The sequence below is a fragment of the Brassica napus genome, unplaced genomic scaffold (genome assembly GCF_020379485.1).
Source record: "Brassica napus cultivar Da-Ae unplaced genomic scaffold, Da-Ae ScsIHWf_1363;HRSCAF=1937, whole genome shotgun sequence".
Lineage (NCBI taxonomy): Eukaryota > Viridiplantae > Streptophyta > Magnoliopsida > Brassicales > Brassicaceae > Brassica > Brassica napus.
The window spans coordinates 125,001-137,461 of record NW_026014780.1 but is presented as its reverse complement, the minus strand read 5'-3'; positions in this window follow the sequence as shown (position 1 = coordinate 137,461).

The following is a 12,461-nucleotide window of genomic DNA, read 5'->3' as shown; positions in this document are numbered from 1 at the left end:
CTTCAGCGCGCGCTTCATCGAAGAAGTTTCGTAAGAAAGCATTCTTGATGTCGCTCCAGGATGTTAAAGATCCTGTGGGTTGCTGCCTAAGCCAGTGCATCGCTTCTCCATTCAGCGTGTATCTGAAGAGTTTGCACAGCAGGTAATCTTCGGGGACTCCTTCCATCCGAATAGCAGCGATTAGATCCTCGAACCGTTCCAGATGGTCCATAGGATGCTCGTGTGGTAACCCAGAGTAGGGTATCTGCGACACGAGAGTGTAGTATTGAGACTTCAGCTCAAAATTCTGCTTCTGGATCTCTGGAAGTCGAATAGCTGATCTGTTGGAATAGTACTCATATGGGCGATTGTAGTCGGCCAGTGGTTTCGATCGAGCGTCCTCGTCTACAGGTTGAGCAGCTCTTGTAGTATCAGCATCAGGGATTACAGTTCCCTGAGCATCTATTTTCTGACCTGTTGCATTACGCAGATGACCGGCCTGGTCATACAGGTTTCCGTTCTCGTCCTGAGTTAGAATGATAATGTTTACCATTTTTGACGACACGGTATCGATTGACGTACGCGGTGTAGTATCGATCGTTGTCGAACGATCCGGATCGATCGACGATGATGGTCTGGTGTCGGTCGACGGTTGGTTGTGCATATCGATCGACGACGAAGTTGTTGCGTCGAGCGATGTGGAACGTTGACCTCTACGGATGGTGCGTTCCAAATGAGCAGGATCGTCTGAGAACAGCAAGTCTTTCTCGTTGTTGCTTCTGGTACCGCTGGGCATGCACCTGAAGAGACAAGAAAAAGATTATTAGAAAGTGGGTAGAGAAAAGAATAAGAATCAATAAAACTAAACCTAATGGCGATCAAAGCCCCCCGACAACGGCGCCAAATTTGATACCACTCAAATTACCCTAAGGAGTGTTACTCTCATCAAAAGAGGTTAAGATGTAGTACTTAGGGATCGAATCCACAAGGAGCTAGGGAACAATTAAATATAGTGTTTATTAATTCTAAAGGTTGTAAATGTTTAAATGAAATAGCAATAGTAACAAGCGACTAAATAATAAATGTAACTTGGTTGGAAATGATATTAGATGCAGGGCCACTATTCAGGTGTTGGAGATTATAATACCTATAGATGCCTAACTGTTGCATGCATGATATATTAGAGCTCATTCGCTTAACTCAGTGATCAGCTGTCGCATGTACCACTGGTTAACAGACTAGATCTCGTGTCTCAACGGTTAGTATGCAGACAACGAGAGAGTGTCGATCAATGGTCTTTTAAGACGTCGACCGATACACCTTTGCCAACGTCGATCGATAGTCAGTTGAGGACATCGATCGACGGGTTCTAGCCAGGCCTATGCGCGAGTATGAAATGCCCTACTAAGATGCTAAATTGGCGGTTAGCCCTCTTTAGCAGTCCTAATATGATAGATAGAAGTCAGGATGGGATAACAAGGGTGCTTGAGTATGCAATCCTATGATCAAGTTCTAGTTAGCAAGGCTAAAACAAGCAATGAATACAAATCTATCATGAATATCACAACAAGGCTGATCTATAGTTTGGGGCTAATCCCACAAAACTATCTGAACCCTGGATCTAACGGTTGAACTACTCAGACATAGCAAAGCAATTCATAACAATAAAGGAATAGAAACTCATAGTATAGATGAAAAGAAATGGAAACAAGGAGTTCCAATCACAAGTGATATTCTCTCCCCAATGAAACTTGTAACAAAACTAGGTCTAGAAAAAGCTCTTCTGCCGTCAAAACACTTAGGCAGTATATATTCTACTAGGTTAAAAACTCGTCAGGGCATTTTGGTAATTTGGATTGGCCTTGGTTTTTAAGTCTACTGAATCCAAAATGTCGCGTCTGGTGTCTCGACAACGATCGATGGTACTTGTGTACATCGATCGATATTAATCTTCATCCGTCGAGGCATTTTCTAATATCGATCGTCAGCACTGATGCGCATCGATCGATTGTTCTTCCTCTCGTCGACCTCTAAGTGGTCAGCCCGGGTGAAATGTCCTTTAAGCTCCAAAATGCTCCAAAATCATAGCTTTACTCCAAAATGCACCTGAACCTGAAAACATACCTAGAAGAGTAGAAAACATAGATATATATATATATATATATAGTAAAATACTTATATACCATGGATAAAAAATGGGTCAAATCCAAGGTATATCACACTTGTCCGTTTATCGTGAAATAAATCGGTTAAGCTCTGCGATCCTGCCGGTCAGCCTTTGGACTTCCCGCTTATTCTTTGGAGAAGCCATCTCGATCAATGCGTTGATCTGTTTTGGGTTTGCTTCAATGCCGCGGTATGTGACCAGGTAGCCGAGGAATTCCCCTTATGCCATGGCGAAACATTCCTCGAGATGTGACACGTGATCCTTTGCTTGGAGGGATTTGACGAGCATTCCTTTGCGCGAAACATTCCTCGAGATGTGACACGTGATCCTTTGCTTGGAGGGATTTGACGAGCATGTCATCGATATAAACCTCCATCGTTATTTCCGTGTTGTTTGGAGAACATTCGGTTCACAAGTCGTTGGTAAGTTGCGCCAGCGTTTTTGAGGCCGAAGGGCATTACCCTATAGCAATAGGTTCCGCAATCGGTAATGAATGCAGTCTTCTCGCGGTCGTCGGGGTTCATCATAATTTGATTATAACCTGAGAAGGCGTCCATGAAGGATAAGAGCTCTTTGCCCGCCGTTGCTTCTACCAATCGATCGATATGTGGTAGAGGGAAACTATCCTTTGGACAAGCCTTGTTAAGGTCGGTAAAATCCACGCAAACTCGCCATTTCCCATTTTTCTTTTTGACCAACAGGGTTGGCGAGCCAGTCTGGGTATCTTACTTCTGTTATCGACTCGACTCTAAGCAATTTTACGACGTCGTCGTTTACTGCGGAAGCACGTTCGGGTCCTAGCTTCCGCCTTTTTTGTTTGATGGGTTTGAAAGTTGGATCGATATTCAGCTCGTGACATGTTATGTTAATGTCGATCCCTGGCATATCTTCCGCAGCCCATGCGAAAGTATTGAGATTCTTTTTTAGACAGGTTATGAGTTATGTCCTCAAAGGCTCGCGGAGATTGGCTCCAATTTCGATGCAGCGTTCCGGGAATGCTTCGTCGAGACAGACTGTCACCACGGGTTCGCAAGTTGGCTCGCATTTTTCATCTAGGGCCGCGAGGTTACGAGACTGCCAGAAGAGTTCCGCTGAATCCTGACTTCGCGTATCTTCGTTGGAGATCCTTTTCTCCACTTTTCTAGGAGTGTTCTCGAGGACCAGTCTTTTTTGTTTTAGTTCTGCGGCGAAACACACCTGTGATACTCTCGGATTTCCCGTATTACCTCGACTCCGTTAGGGGTTGGGAACTTGAGGCAAAGATGGTACATTGATGGGATAGCACACATGGCGTTCAACCATGGCGTTCCCATGATAACGTTGTAAGATGTGAGACGGTCAAAGACTAGAAACTCTGTGACTTTCATCACGGTTCCGGCTTTGACTGCGAGATTAATTGATCCGTAGGCCATGGTCGTTTCCCCCGAAAGTCCCAGCAGTGGACTAAGGTATTTCGCGACTTTGGATTGATTGATCCCCATTTTTTCGAGAGTATCTTTGAAGATGATATCGGCCGAACTTCCGGTGTCGATTAGCACCCTAGCGACGTCGATATCCGAATCTTCAGCTCGATAACAAGGAGATCGTTTCGAGGTTTGGCTCGATCGACCGTTGCTTCCCCCTTGAATGAGATGACGTTCGCGCACGTCGAGTCTCGTATATCGTTCCTGATCGTTGACTGGCTTTTGCAGGTTAGATTGATCCGTACCCCCTCCCCCCCTCCTTCTAGCGCCAAACTGTGTGAACCAAAATTCGCACTGTCGATTTCCGTTAAAATAAGGAAACTAGGAAAACCCTAATTTCTCAGAGGTCCCGGATATCTGCTAATACCACAAGTCAAGCAATCAGAACACGAGAATAACAACGATAAAGTATAAGAAATCGAAAAGAGAGCAAAGTAGATGTTATTCCGAATTCGCGTTTGAGCGTTACAACAAGGTAAGTGCCTGAGCTACAAGAGCTGTCGGCGAGATTCCTAGTTTTAAAACCCTAAGACGGCAATAACCTAATTGAGTCGCAGCTCGAATAAGAAAAAAGGAAATATGCCTAAATTGCTCTAAGTGCTAAGTTTGCTCTGAAAAATCCACTTCTATGCCTCTCGCCTAGGACTCCTTATATACTCGCTCCAAGGTCGGTTTACGCTTTTACTCTTCTGCCCTTAAGCCGTCATAGTAAAAAATGGAGATATTCCATTTTTTCTGATCTTCGTAATTATCCTCAAAATTCCGTATTTATCCACGGAAACTTGACATTTATCTTCCCTTGCAAACCAAGCGTCAACCGTCCTATGGTTTAGGGGTTTTTGGTTAAGAAATCGTAGGATGGGCTTCGAGTCGTGTTTTAGGTCTCTTTGGGTCGTCTTCCGATTCGAAGCGTTTACCGCGACTTCTTTCGATAAAGAACAAACTTTCCGCGGTTTTAACCCCAAAGTTTGATCGATGATTTAGAATGGCGGAAAACATGAACTGAGTTCGCTACGGTCTTCGGGAGATAGCATCGAAGGATAGACAAGAATGCATGGACTGGTGTCGTACCGACGTGTCGGAAGAGCTCGGTCGCTACGTAGCGACCGAGCGGGATGAACGCTCGGTCGCTGTATAGCGACCGAGCGTGGCGCGTTTAGCCGCTGTGTAACGACCTTTTTCGAGCTTTTGTCGGACGTCTCGTTTTTTTCTCCGCAAAGCTTTTCGTAAGAAAGAATCTATTTCGAAAAAGTATTTATCCGAGAAAGTTCTCATTTTCTGCCTCAGACGTTTTGAATGTTAACTTCAACGTAACCGTTTTTGACCCCAACTTGGTCCTTCCCTTGGCTGATTTTGGACAACCATAGACTGTCCGTGGACTGCCGATCAGTACATATATCAGCTTGCTGACCACACATATTAGCATGCTCATCCTTCCCATGGACTGTTCGTGTACTGATTTTGGACAACTGATGCACCATGTCAGTACACATATCAGCACGCTGGCCCTTTTCGTGAACTCTTCGTGTACTGATCTGGACATGAGCTCGAGTTTTGATGGACTGGACTGTCCAAGTCAGTCTGATTGATGCTAGCCCGAGTTCTAATGAACTGATGGTCCAAGTGTACTTATGCTGGCTCAACTTTTCATAATCCCACCAAGTGTTAACATTTTTCCCTTGGTTTTTATTGTGGTATGATCGAGGCCAAGCATACTGAAGGGGAAGCGTACTGAAGGGATGAATGAAAACTCTTTTGGTTCTTCCTCTCGTCGACCTCTAAGTGGTCAGCTCGGGTGAAATGTCCTTTAAGCTCCAAAATGCTCCAAAGTCATAGCTTTACTCCGAAATGCACCAGAACCTGAAAACATACCTAGAAGAGTAGAAAACATAGATATATATATAGTAAAATACTTATATACCATGGATAAAAATGGGTCAAATCCAAGGTATATCAACCACCACACTCGGCCTTTTTCTTGGCCGGAACTCTCTATCTTCTCTCTCTTTCTCTCTCTCTATGTTTTTCTCTGAGTATTTTACTCCGGAATTAATGAAACCAACAGGAGAGACCCCATATTTATAGAAAACGAGGGGGTAAGTCTTGCCCCACGAATAGGTGCGACTTGCTAGCAAATGGGCACCATCGGCCAAGGGTTGTGCCCTCTCGGCCAATTGCATCCCTTCGCCCTTTCTGATTGGATTTGGGGTCGGTCATAAGCCCAACCCACTCCCCAAGCCTCCTGGACTTAGCCCACGGCCTTGTCCAAGGACCCAACAGCCCATGGCCTCATGGCCGGATCTCACAGCCCGCCACTGACCCGGACCCGGACCATCGGCCTAAAACCCGAACAGTCCGTCTAGCTGAGATGAGATGACTCTCAGCTGCCTCAGCTGAGTGAGCTAGTAGTCCAGCTAGTGGAGCTGACTTAGTAGGGACTGAGCTGGAGTGAACTAAACCTAGCTTCGTTGAGCTGGTCGAGCTACTCGTCTACTTCATCCAGTTACCGTCTTACTCGTCCTAGCTGTATCTTAGCTTATATAAGGTTAAATCTAAGTTTCCTTATGTCCTTAACCTTCTTTCTCGACCATGGAATGCTTGCCTTGATGTCCTAAGACTGGCCGTCCCAACAATCCTATCCAGGATTGGGGGCATGACAAGTCTCCCCCCCTTGGGATGGATTCCTCCTCGAATCCGAATCAAATGTTTCCTCGAAAACAAACTGATCCCACCACTCTGGGTTCTCTGCTTTCATTCTTGCTTTGGTTTCCCAAGTGATTATATCCTGACCATTACAGTCCCAGACGACTTTGACCATCAGGACCGTCTTCTTCCTTGTTGCTTTTTCCATCCTATCTATGATTCGAACTGGCCTCGTTTCCAAGGATAAGTTCTTACCAAGATCGTCTGGAATGGCAGGAAGAGCGATGTCTTGGTCCGTCAGACATTTTCGGAGTTGGGAGATGTGGAACACATTATGAAATGCGTCCATCTTGGCCGGCAAGTCCAACTTGTAGGCCACCATGCCGACTCTTTCAATGACCTTGAACGGCCCCAAGTATCTCAGATCTAATTTTCGTCTCCGGGAAATTCGGACTCGTCCTTTGAAGGTAATCATTTTGAGATACACCAAACCACCTACTTGAAACTCGAGATCTTTCCTTCGTCGATCTGCATAGTTCTTTTGGCGGTCTTGTGCCTGTCTCATCTTATCCCTCAAGAACTTGATCTTTTCGGTTATGTCTTCGACAATCTCCAGACCAATCATGCTGCATTCCCCAACTAGGGTCCAGCACAAGGGTGTCCTGCATGGACGCCCATACAGAGCTTCGTATGGCGACATGCCAATACTACCATGGAAACTATTATTGTAAGCAAATTCCACCAGAGGTAGATGTTTTTCCCAGGAATCACCCCAGTCTAAAACACATGCTCGCAACATATCTTCCAACATCTGGATCGTACGTTCAGACTGTCCATCAGTCTGTGGGTGATAGGCGGTACTCATGTTCACTCTTGTTCCTAAAGCTTTTTGGAAAGCTTTCCAGAAGTAAGATGTAAACCTTGAATCCCTATCTGACATTATACTTGCCGACACATCATGTAGTCGGACGATCTCATCGATGTATATACGTACAATCTGATCGACCCCATCTGACTTCTTGATAGCCAGAAAGTGTGCTGATTTTGTTAGGCGGTCGACCACAACCCAAACCGCATCTTTCTTACTCCTCGTGGTAGGGAACCCGGTCACAAAGTCCATTGTGATGTGATCCCATTTCCATTCTGGAATAGGCAAGCTTTGCAATAACCCACTAGGCACTTGATGTTCAGCTTTGATGAGTTGGCAAGTGGAACACTTGGCCACCCACTCCGCGACATCTGCCTTCAAACGGATCCAATGATAGAACTTCTTAAGGTTATGGTACATCTTGGTAGCACCAGGATGAACCGAGAATCTGGACTTATGAGCTTCCCTCATAATCTCTTCCTTTAGACCTCTCTCATTAGGAACACTGATCCGGCCATTTACTAGGATGGTACCATCCTTTGCGGTCTGGTACTCCGTCCTATCATTCAGAGCAACCTTGTTCAGGTTCTCGTCTTGACCTTGAGCCAACCGAATTCGGGTAAGAAGGTCGGCCTGATTGACCGCCTCTAATCCGAGTGGTTCAGACCCTTTGGTCGATGCATTCAACCGTAGGGCACAGACCGTACCGTCCAGGTCGTCTGCTTCTCGTTCGGCTGATACATCGGCCCTTCTCCGGCTCAAGGCATCTGCGACCAGATTAGCATTTCCCGGATGGTAAGTGATATCCAGATCGTAATCAGCTACAAACTCCATCCACCTTCTCTGCCTTAATTTTAACTCAGGCTGGGTAATATATACTTAAGACTCGTATGGTCTGTAAGTATCTGAACCTTGGCACCATACAAGTATGATCGCCAAATCTTTAAGGCGAACACTACCGCAGCGATTTCGAGGTCATGGGTGGGGTAGTTTCCCTCGTGTTTTCTCAACTGCCTTGACGCATAGGCGATGACCTTCCCATGCTGGGTTAATACGCAACCTACTCCTGTTATGGACGCGTCCGTATAAAGCACATAGGGTTGGTCGGCCTCTGGGAGAACCAGAATGGGTGAGCTAGTCAGCATGTCCTTAAGTGCGGAAAAACAATTCTAACACTCCTCAGACCATGTGAACTTAATGTCCTTCCCGGTCAACCATGTCATAGGCTGAGCCAAGCTTGCGAATCCTTTCACAAACTTTCTATAATAACCTGCCAGCCCTAGGAAGCTTCTGACATCTGTGGCATTGCGTGGTCGGGGCCAATCCTTGATTGCCCTGATCTTCTCTGGATCCACCAAGACGCCCTGGCCGGACACAATGTGGCCGAGAAACCCAATGCTCTTCTGCCAATCGTTCCAGCACGGCTCTCAAGTGGTTCCGATGAGATTCCTCATCCTTGGAGTAAATTAGGATATCATCAAGGAAGATAATCACTGATTCATCCAGGACGTTTCGGAACACGCTGTTCATCATTTTCATGAATGCAGCAGGCGCATTGGTCAAACCGAATGGCATAACCACAAACTCGTAGTGGCCGTACCTGGTTTTAAATGCTGTCTTTCTAATATCATTTGGCTCTATAGGGATCTGATGATACCCCGAGGCCAAATCAATCTTAGAAAACCACTTGGCTCCTTTGAGTTGATCCAACAACTCGTCTATTCTGGGCAATGGGTACTTGTTTTTCACAGTAACCCTGTTCAACCCTCGATAGTCAATACACAGACGCATGCTACCATCCTTCTTTTTCACAAAGAGGACTGGTGTACCCCAAGGGGAGCTACTTGGTCGTATGAACCCCTTGTCCAGTAATTCTTCCAATTGCTTCTTTAGCTTGGCCATCTCGGCCGAAGCCATTCGATACGGACTTTTGGACAGCGGAGCTCTCCCTGGCTCTAGTTCAATCGTAAATGGATCCGACCTATCAGGGGGGACACCCTGTAGCGAACGGAACACATCTGGGAACTCAGACACCAACGGGTCCTTAGATAGATCTTCTTGATCATCAGACTTGCCGTGCTCCATAGCGGTAATTGTGGTCAAATATGCTTCACAACCCCGTCTAAGCATCCGTTATGCTCGGATTGCTGACACCACTACTCTATCCAGAGCCGGACTCATATTCAGACTTTGGTACTGGATTGGGTGAGGTCCAGTCTCCACCCGTACACATCCTCTGTGGCAGTCGAGAGTGGCCCGATACTTTCCCAACCAATCCATGCCTAGGATCACATCGTGATCATACACCCTTGGTGTTGTGGTCGGCCTGCTCTGGGTCGACTTTCCCATGTCTCAATGACCATTCCCTTGTCCTCCTTGCCGCTTGGTACATTCACTTTGGAAGTGTCCACTTTGGCCACAATGGAAACAAGTCCGAGAGCCGCTGCCACTGGATTGGCCATGAGTCCGGCTTGGTCGAGTGCAATCTCGGATGGAATGATCCAAGATGCCACATCTCACACAAGCTCCCATGGCCTTCCAGCATTCACTTGGATGGTTCTTACCACACTTGGGACATTCAGGTCGTCCACTAGAGGCCTTGCCTCCGTCAACCTGGTCCCACTTCCTCTTTCGATCGTTAGTCTTACCCGTCGGGACAGACTGCGACTTTGTCTTAAGCTTGGCTTCTTCGGCCAAGTTAGACTACAAAAGAGCTACTCGTTCAAAAACTCTCTGACGGTGCTGAAGGTACGGATCAAGCAGTGGGTTCTCAGCTCCGGCCTTAAGCCTCGAATGAACCGACGAACCTGGACTGTCTCGTCCTCCAGTTCCCTTCCAACAAACCGTCCGAGTCGGTTGAACTCCTCTTCGTACTCTCGTACGGCCCTGCGGCCTTGGGTAAGGTCTAGGAATCTACCTTCCAGACGGTCCCAAGCCTCTGCAGGAAAGTATTTGCGGTTGAATTCATCTTCAAAATCCGCAAAACTCTGGAGACTTTCATTGGTGCGCTTGTTCACAGCCAGCCACCAATTATGCGCGTCCCCTTCCAGGAAGTGAACCGCAATGTCTCTCTTGTAATCCTCGGGACAGCGAGTTAAGCTGAAGTTTTGGACTAGCCTACTCCTCCACTCAACTGCCTCAATAGGATCGGTGCTTCCTGAGAAATGCTTCGTCCCAAGATGGGAGATGTGCTGAAGCAAACTCAGATAGTCCAACTTTTTCTCGGTCCTTTCTGGTGGATCAATCTCAATCACCTAGACCGTTTCCACAACTGGACCATTGGCGTTGGGGGTGGCCGTAACCACATGCGTAGCTTGGCCAACCGAGGAGTTCACTAGTGGCGTGAACAGTTGAGCCATGGCCACCACCTTAGTCCCCATTACCTTCATGGCCTCTAACAAGTCCTCCTTCGACAATGTTGTGGTTACATTGGCCGTACCATCGGCCACTTTCTAACGCTGGTCACCATCACGGTTAACGTTCGAGGATTCCACTTCCTCATCACTCTCCTGATGTTCCTGACCATCCTGTTGTGTCCCCGTAAGGTTAGCCGGATCAGTCGGCAACACCTCTCCGGTGTTAGCCGCAGCCGAAACGGTTTACGATCCGGACAGATTAGTTCCGTCCGTGGCCACTTGACTAGACTGACCGGCCATTCTCTTACTTCTTCGGGACTTTCCCGTTTTGCTTTTTCCAGCCTAAGGATTCAGACAATGTTAGTACGAAACATACTAAACATAAACAGAGGAAAACAATCCCTAGACTAAGCAATCAAACCTCGCTGTGAGACCTAATCAGCTGGCTGCGTATGTGTGTGGACTACATAACCCAACTATCCTAGAATCAAGCATGCTCTGATACCAACTTGTAAGACCCGTTCCTGGTCTATCGACCCAACTGGATACGAATGCTTACTTATTAATTTCTTTGCTTGTTTGATCCATTCTAAGTCTTTTATTTACTAAGTCATATTCGAATATGAGGTTCGTAAACAAAGGAACAGATTGCACAGCGGAATAATAATGTGTTAACTTTGTATTACTTAGAAACATGAGATCCAATACACAACTTCTTAATATTTTCATAGACAATCATTAGTTCATCCCTAGCATCATCTAACCACACGTTACACAGCCTCTCACTGACCGAGCCTTCACGGCTCCTTGGCTTGACCAGAACCATACTTAGTTCCTGAAACCATAACCAGATAAGCATTAATCATAACCGAGAAGAGAACGGATTGATTCTACAATGCTTGGCTTGGTCCCTAGAACTTAGATAAACCTTAGACAACATAATCATAAAATGTATGAACCTATCTACCGTATCCTAAGTCATTAACTGTGGGAACCGAAATTCACACTGTCGATTTCCGTAAAATAAGGAAACTTAGGAAAACCATAATTTTCCAGAGGATCCGGATCTCTACGAGAGCCAACGACAAGTAACCAAATAAATGCGAAAAATATGAAAAAACATGATAAAACGAATTTACAAAGAAAGTAGAACTTATTTCGAATTCGCGTAAGAGCGTTGCGATCATTACAAGAGAATACAAAGGCTTTGGCCGCAGGGGCCGTCAGCGAGTTACCTAGTTCTAGCAACATAACACCCTAAACCTAGTTGAGTCGCAGCTCGATAACAAAAGACGAAAAAGATATAAAAAAGGCTTTGATTGATTTCGGACTGAACCTTATGAAAGGCTGCCTACGTACCCCTTTCAAGGATCAAGCCGAACGTAGTTCAATTGGTAGAGCTGGACAAGAGATCGAACTGCCTAGGCGTGTTCGTCTAGTGGTTGAGTGCCAGTCATAGAAACCAAACTTGTCGAAAAATAAGCCTAAGTTTCTAAGTGCCGAGAGTTCTGAAAATTCCTCCTCTTCTTATGTCCTTGGCCTTCTGTTTATATACTCCCTCCTTAGGCGGTTTAGTCCTTCCTTTTTGCCCAGATTCGAGTCTATCGGAAATCTTCCATTTATCTCGATCATTCCATTTTTCTTTGGAAAACTTCTATTTATCTTCAAACTTGACATTTATCTTCTTTCTGTGAGTAAATAGTCAAACCGTCATCATATCTTTGGGCTGGACTTCGTCTAAAGTCGCGAGTGGGATTTTTTCGCGTTTTAGGACTTGCCGAGCCATTTTTGTGATTTAACCGTTTCATCATTTTAGACGAGATCGTTTCCTGATACGATGCCGTTTTTATAAAACGTCTCGAGCTAATCGTATAGTTTTGACAATGTACGATGTTCCGTGTAATCGTTGCCGTTTTATACGATCATCTCGAATTCTTATGAGAAAAGAAGACTTTTTACGGTTTTTATCGTAAAGCTCAAATGGT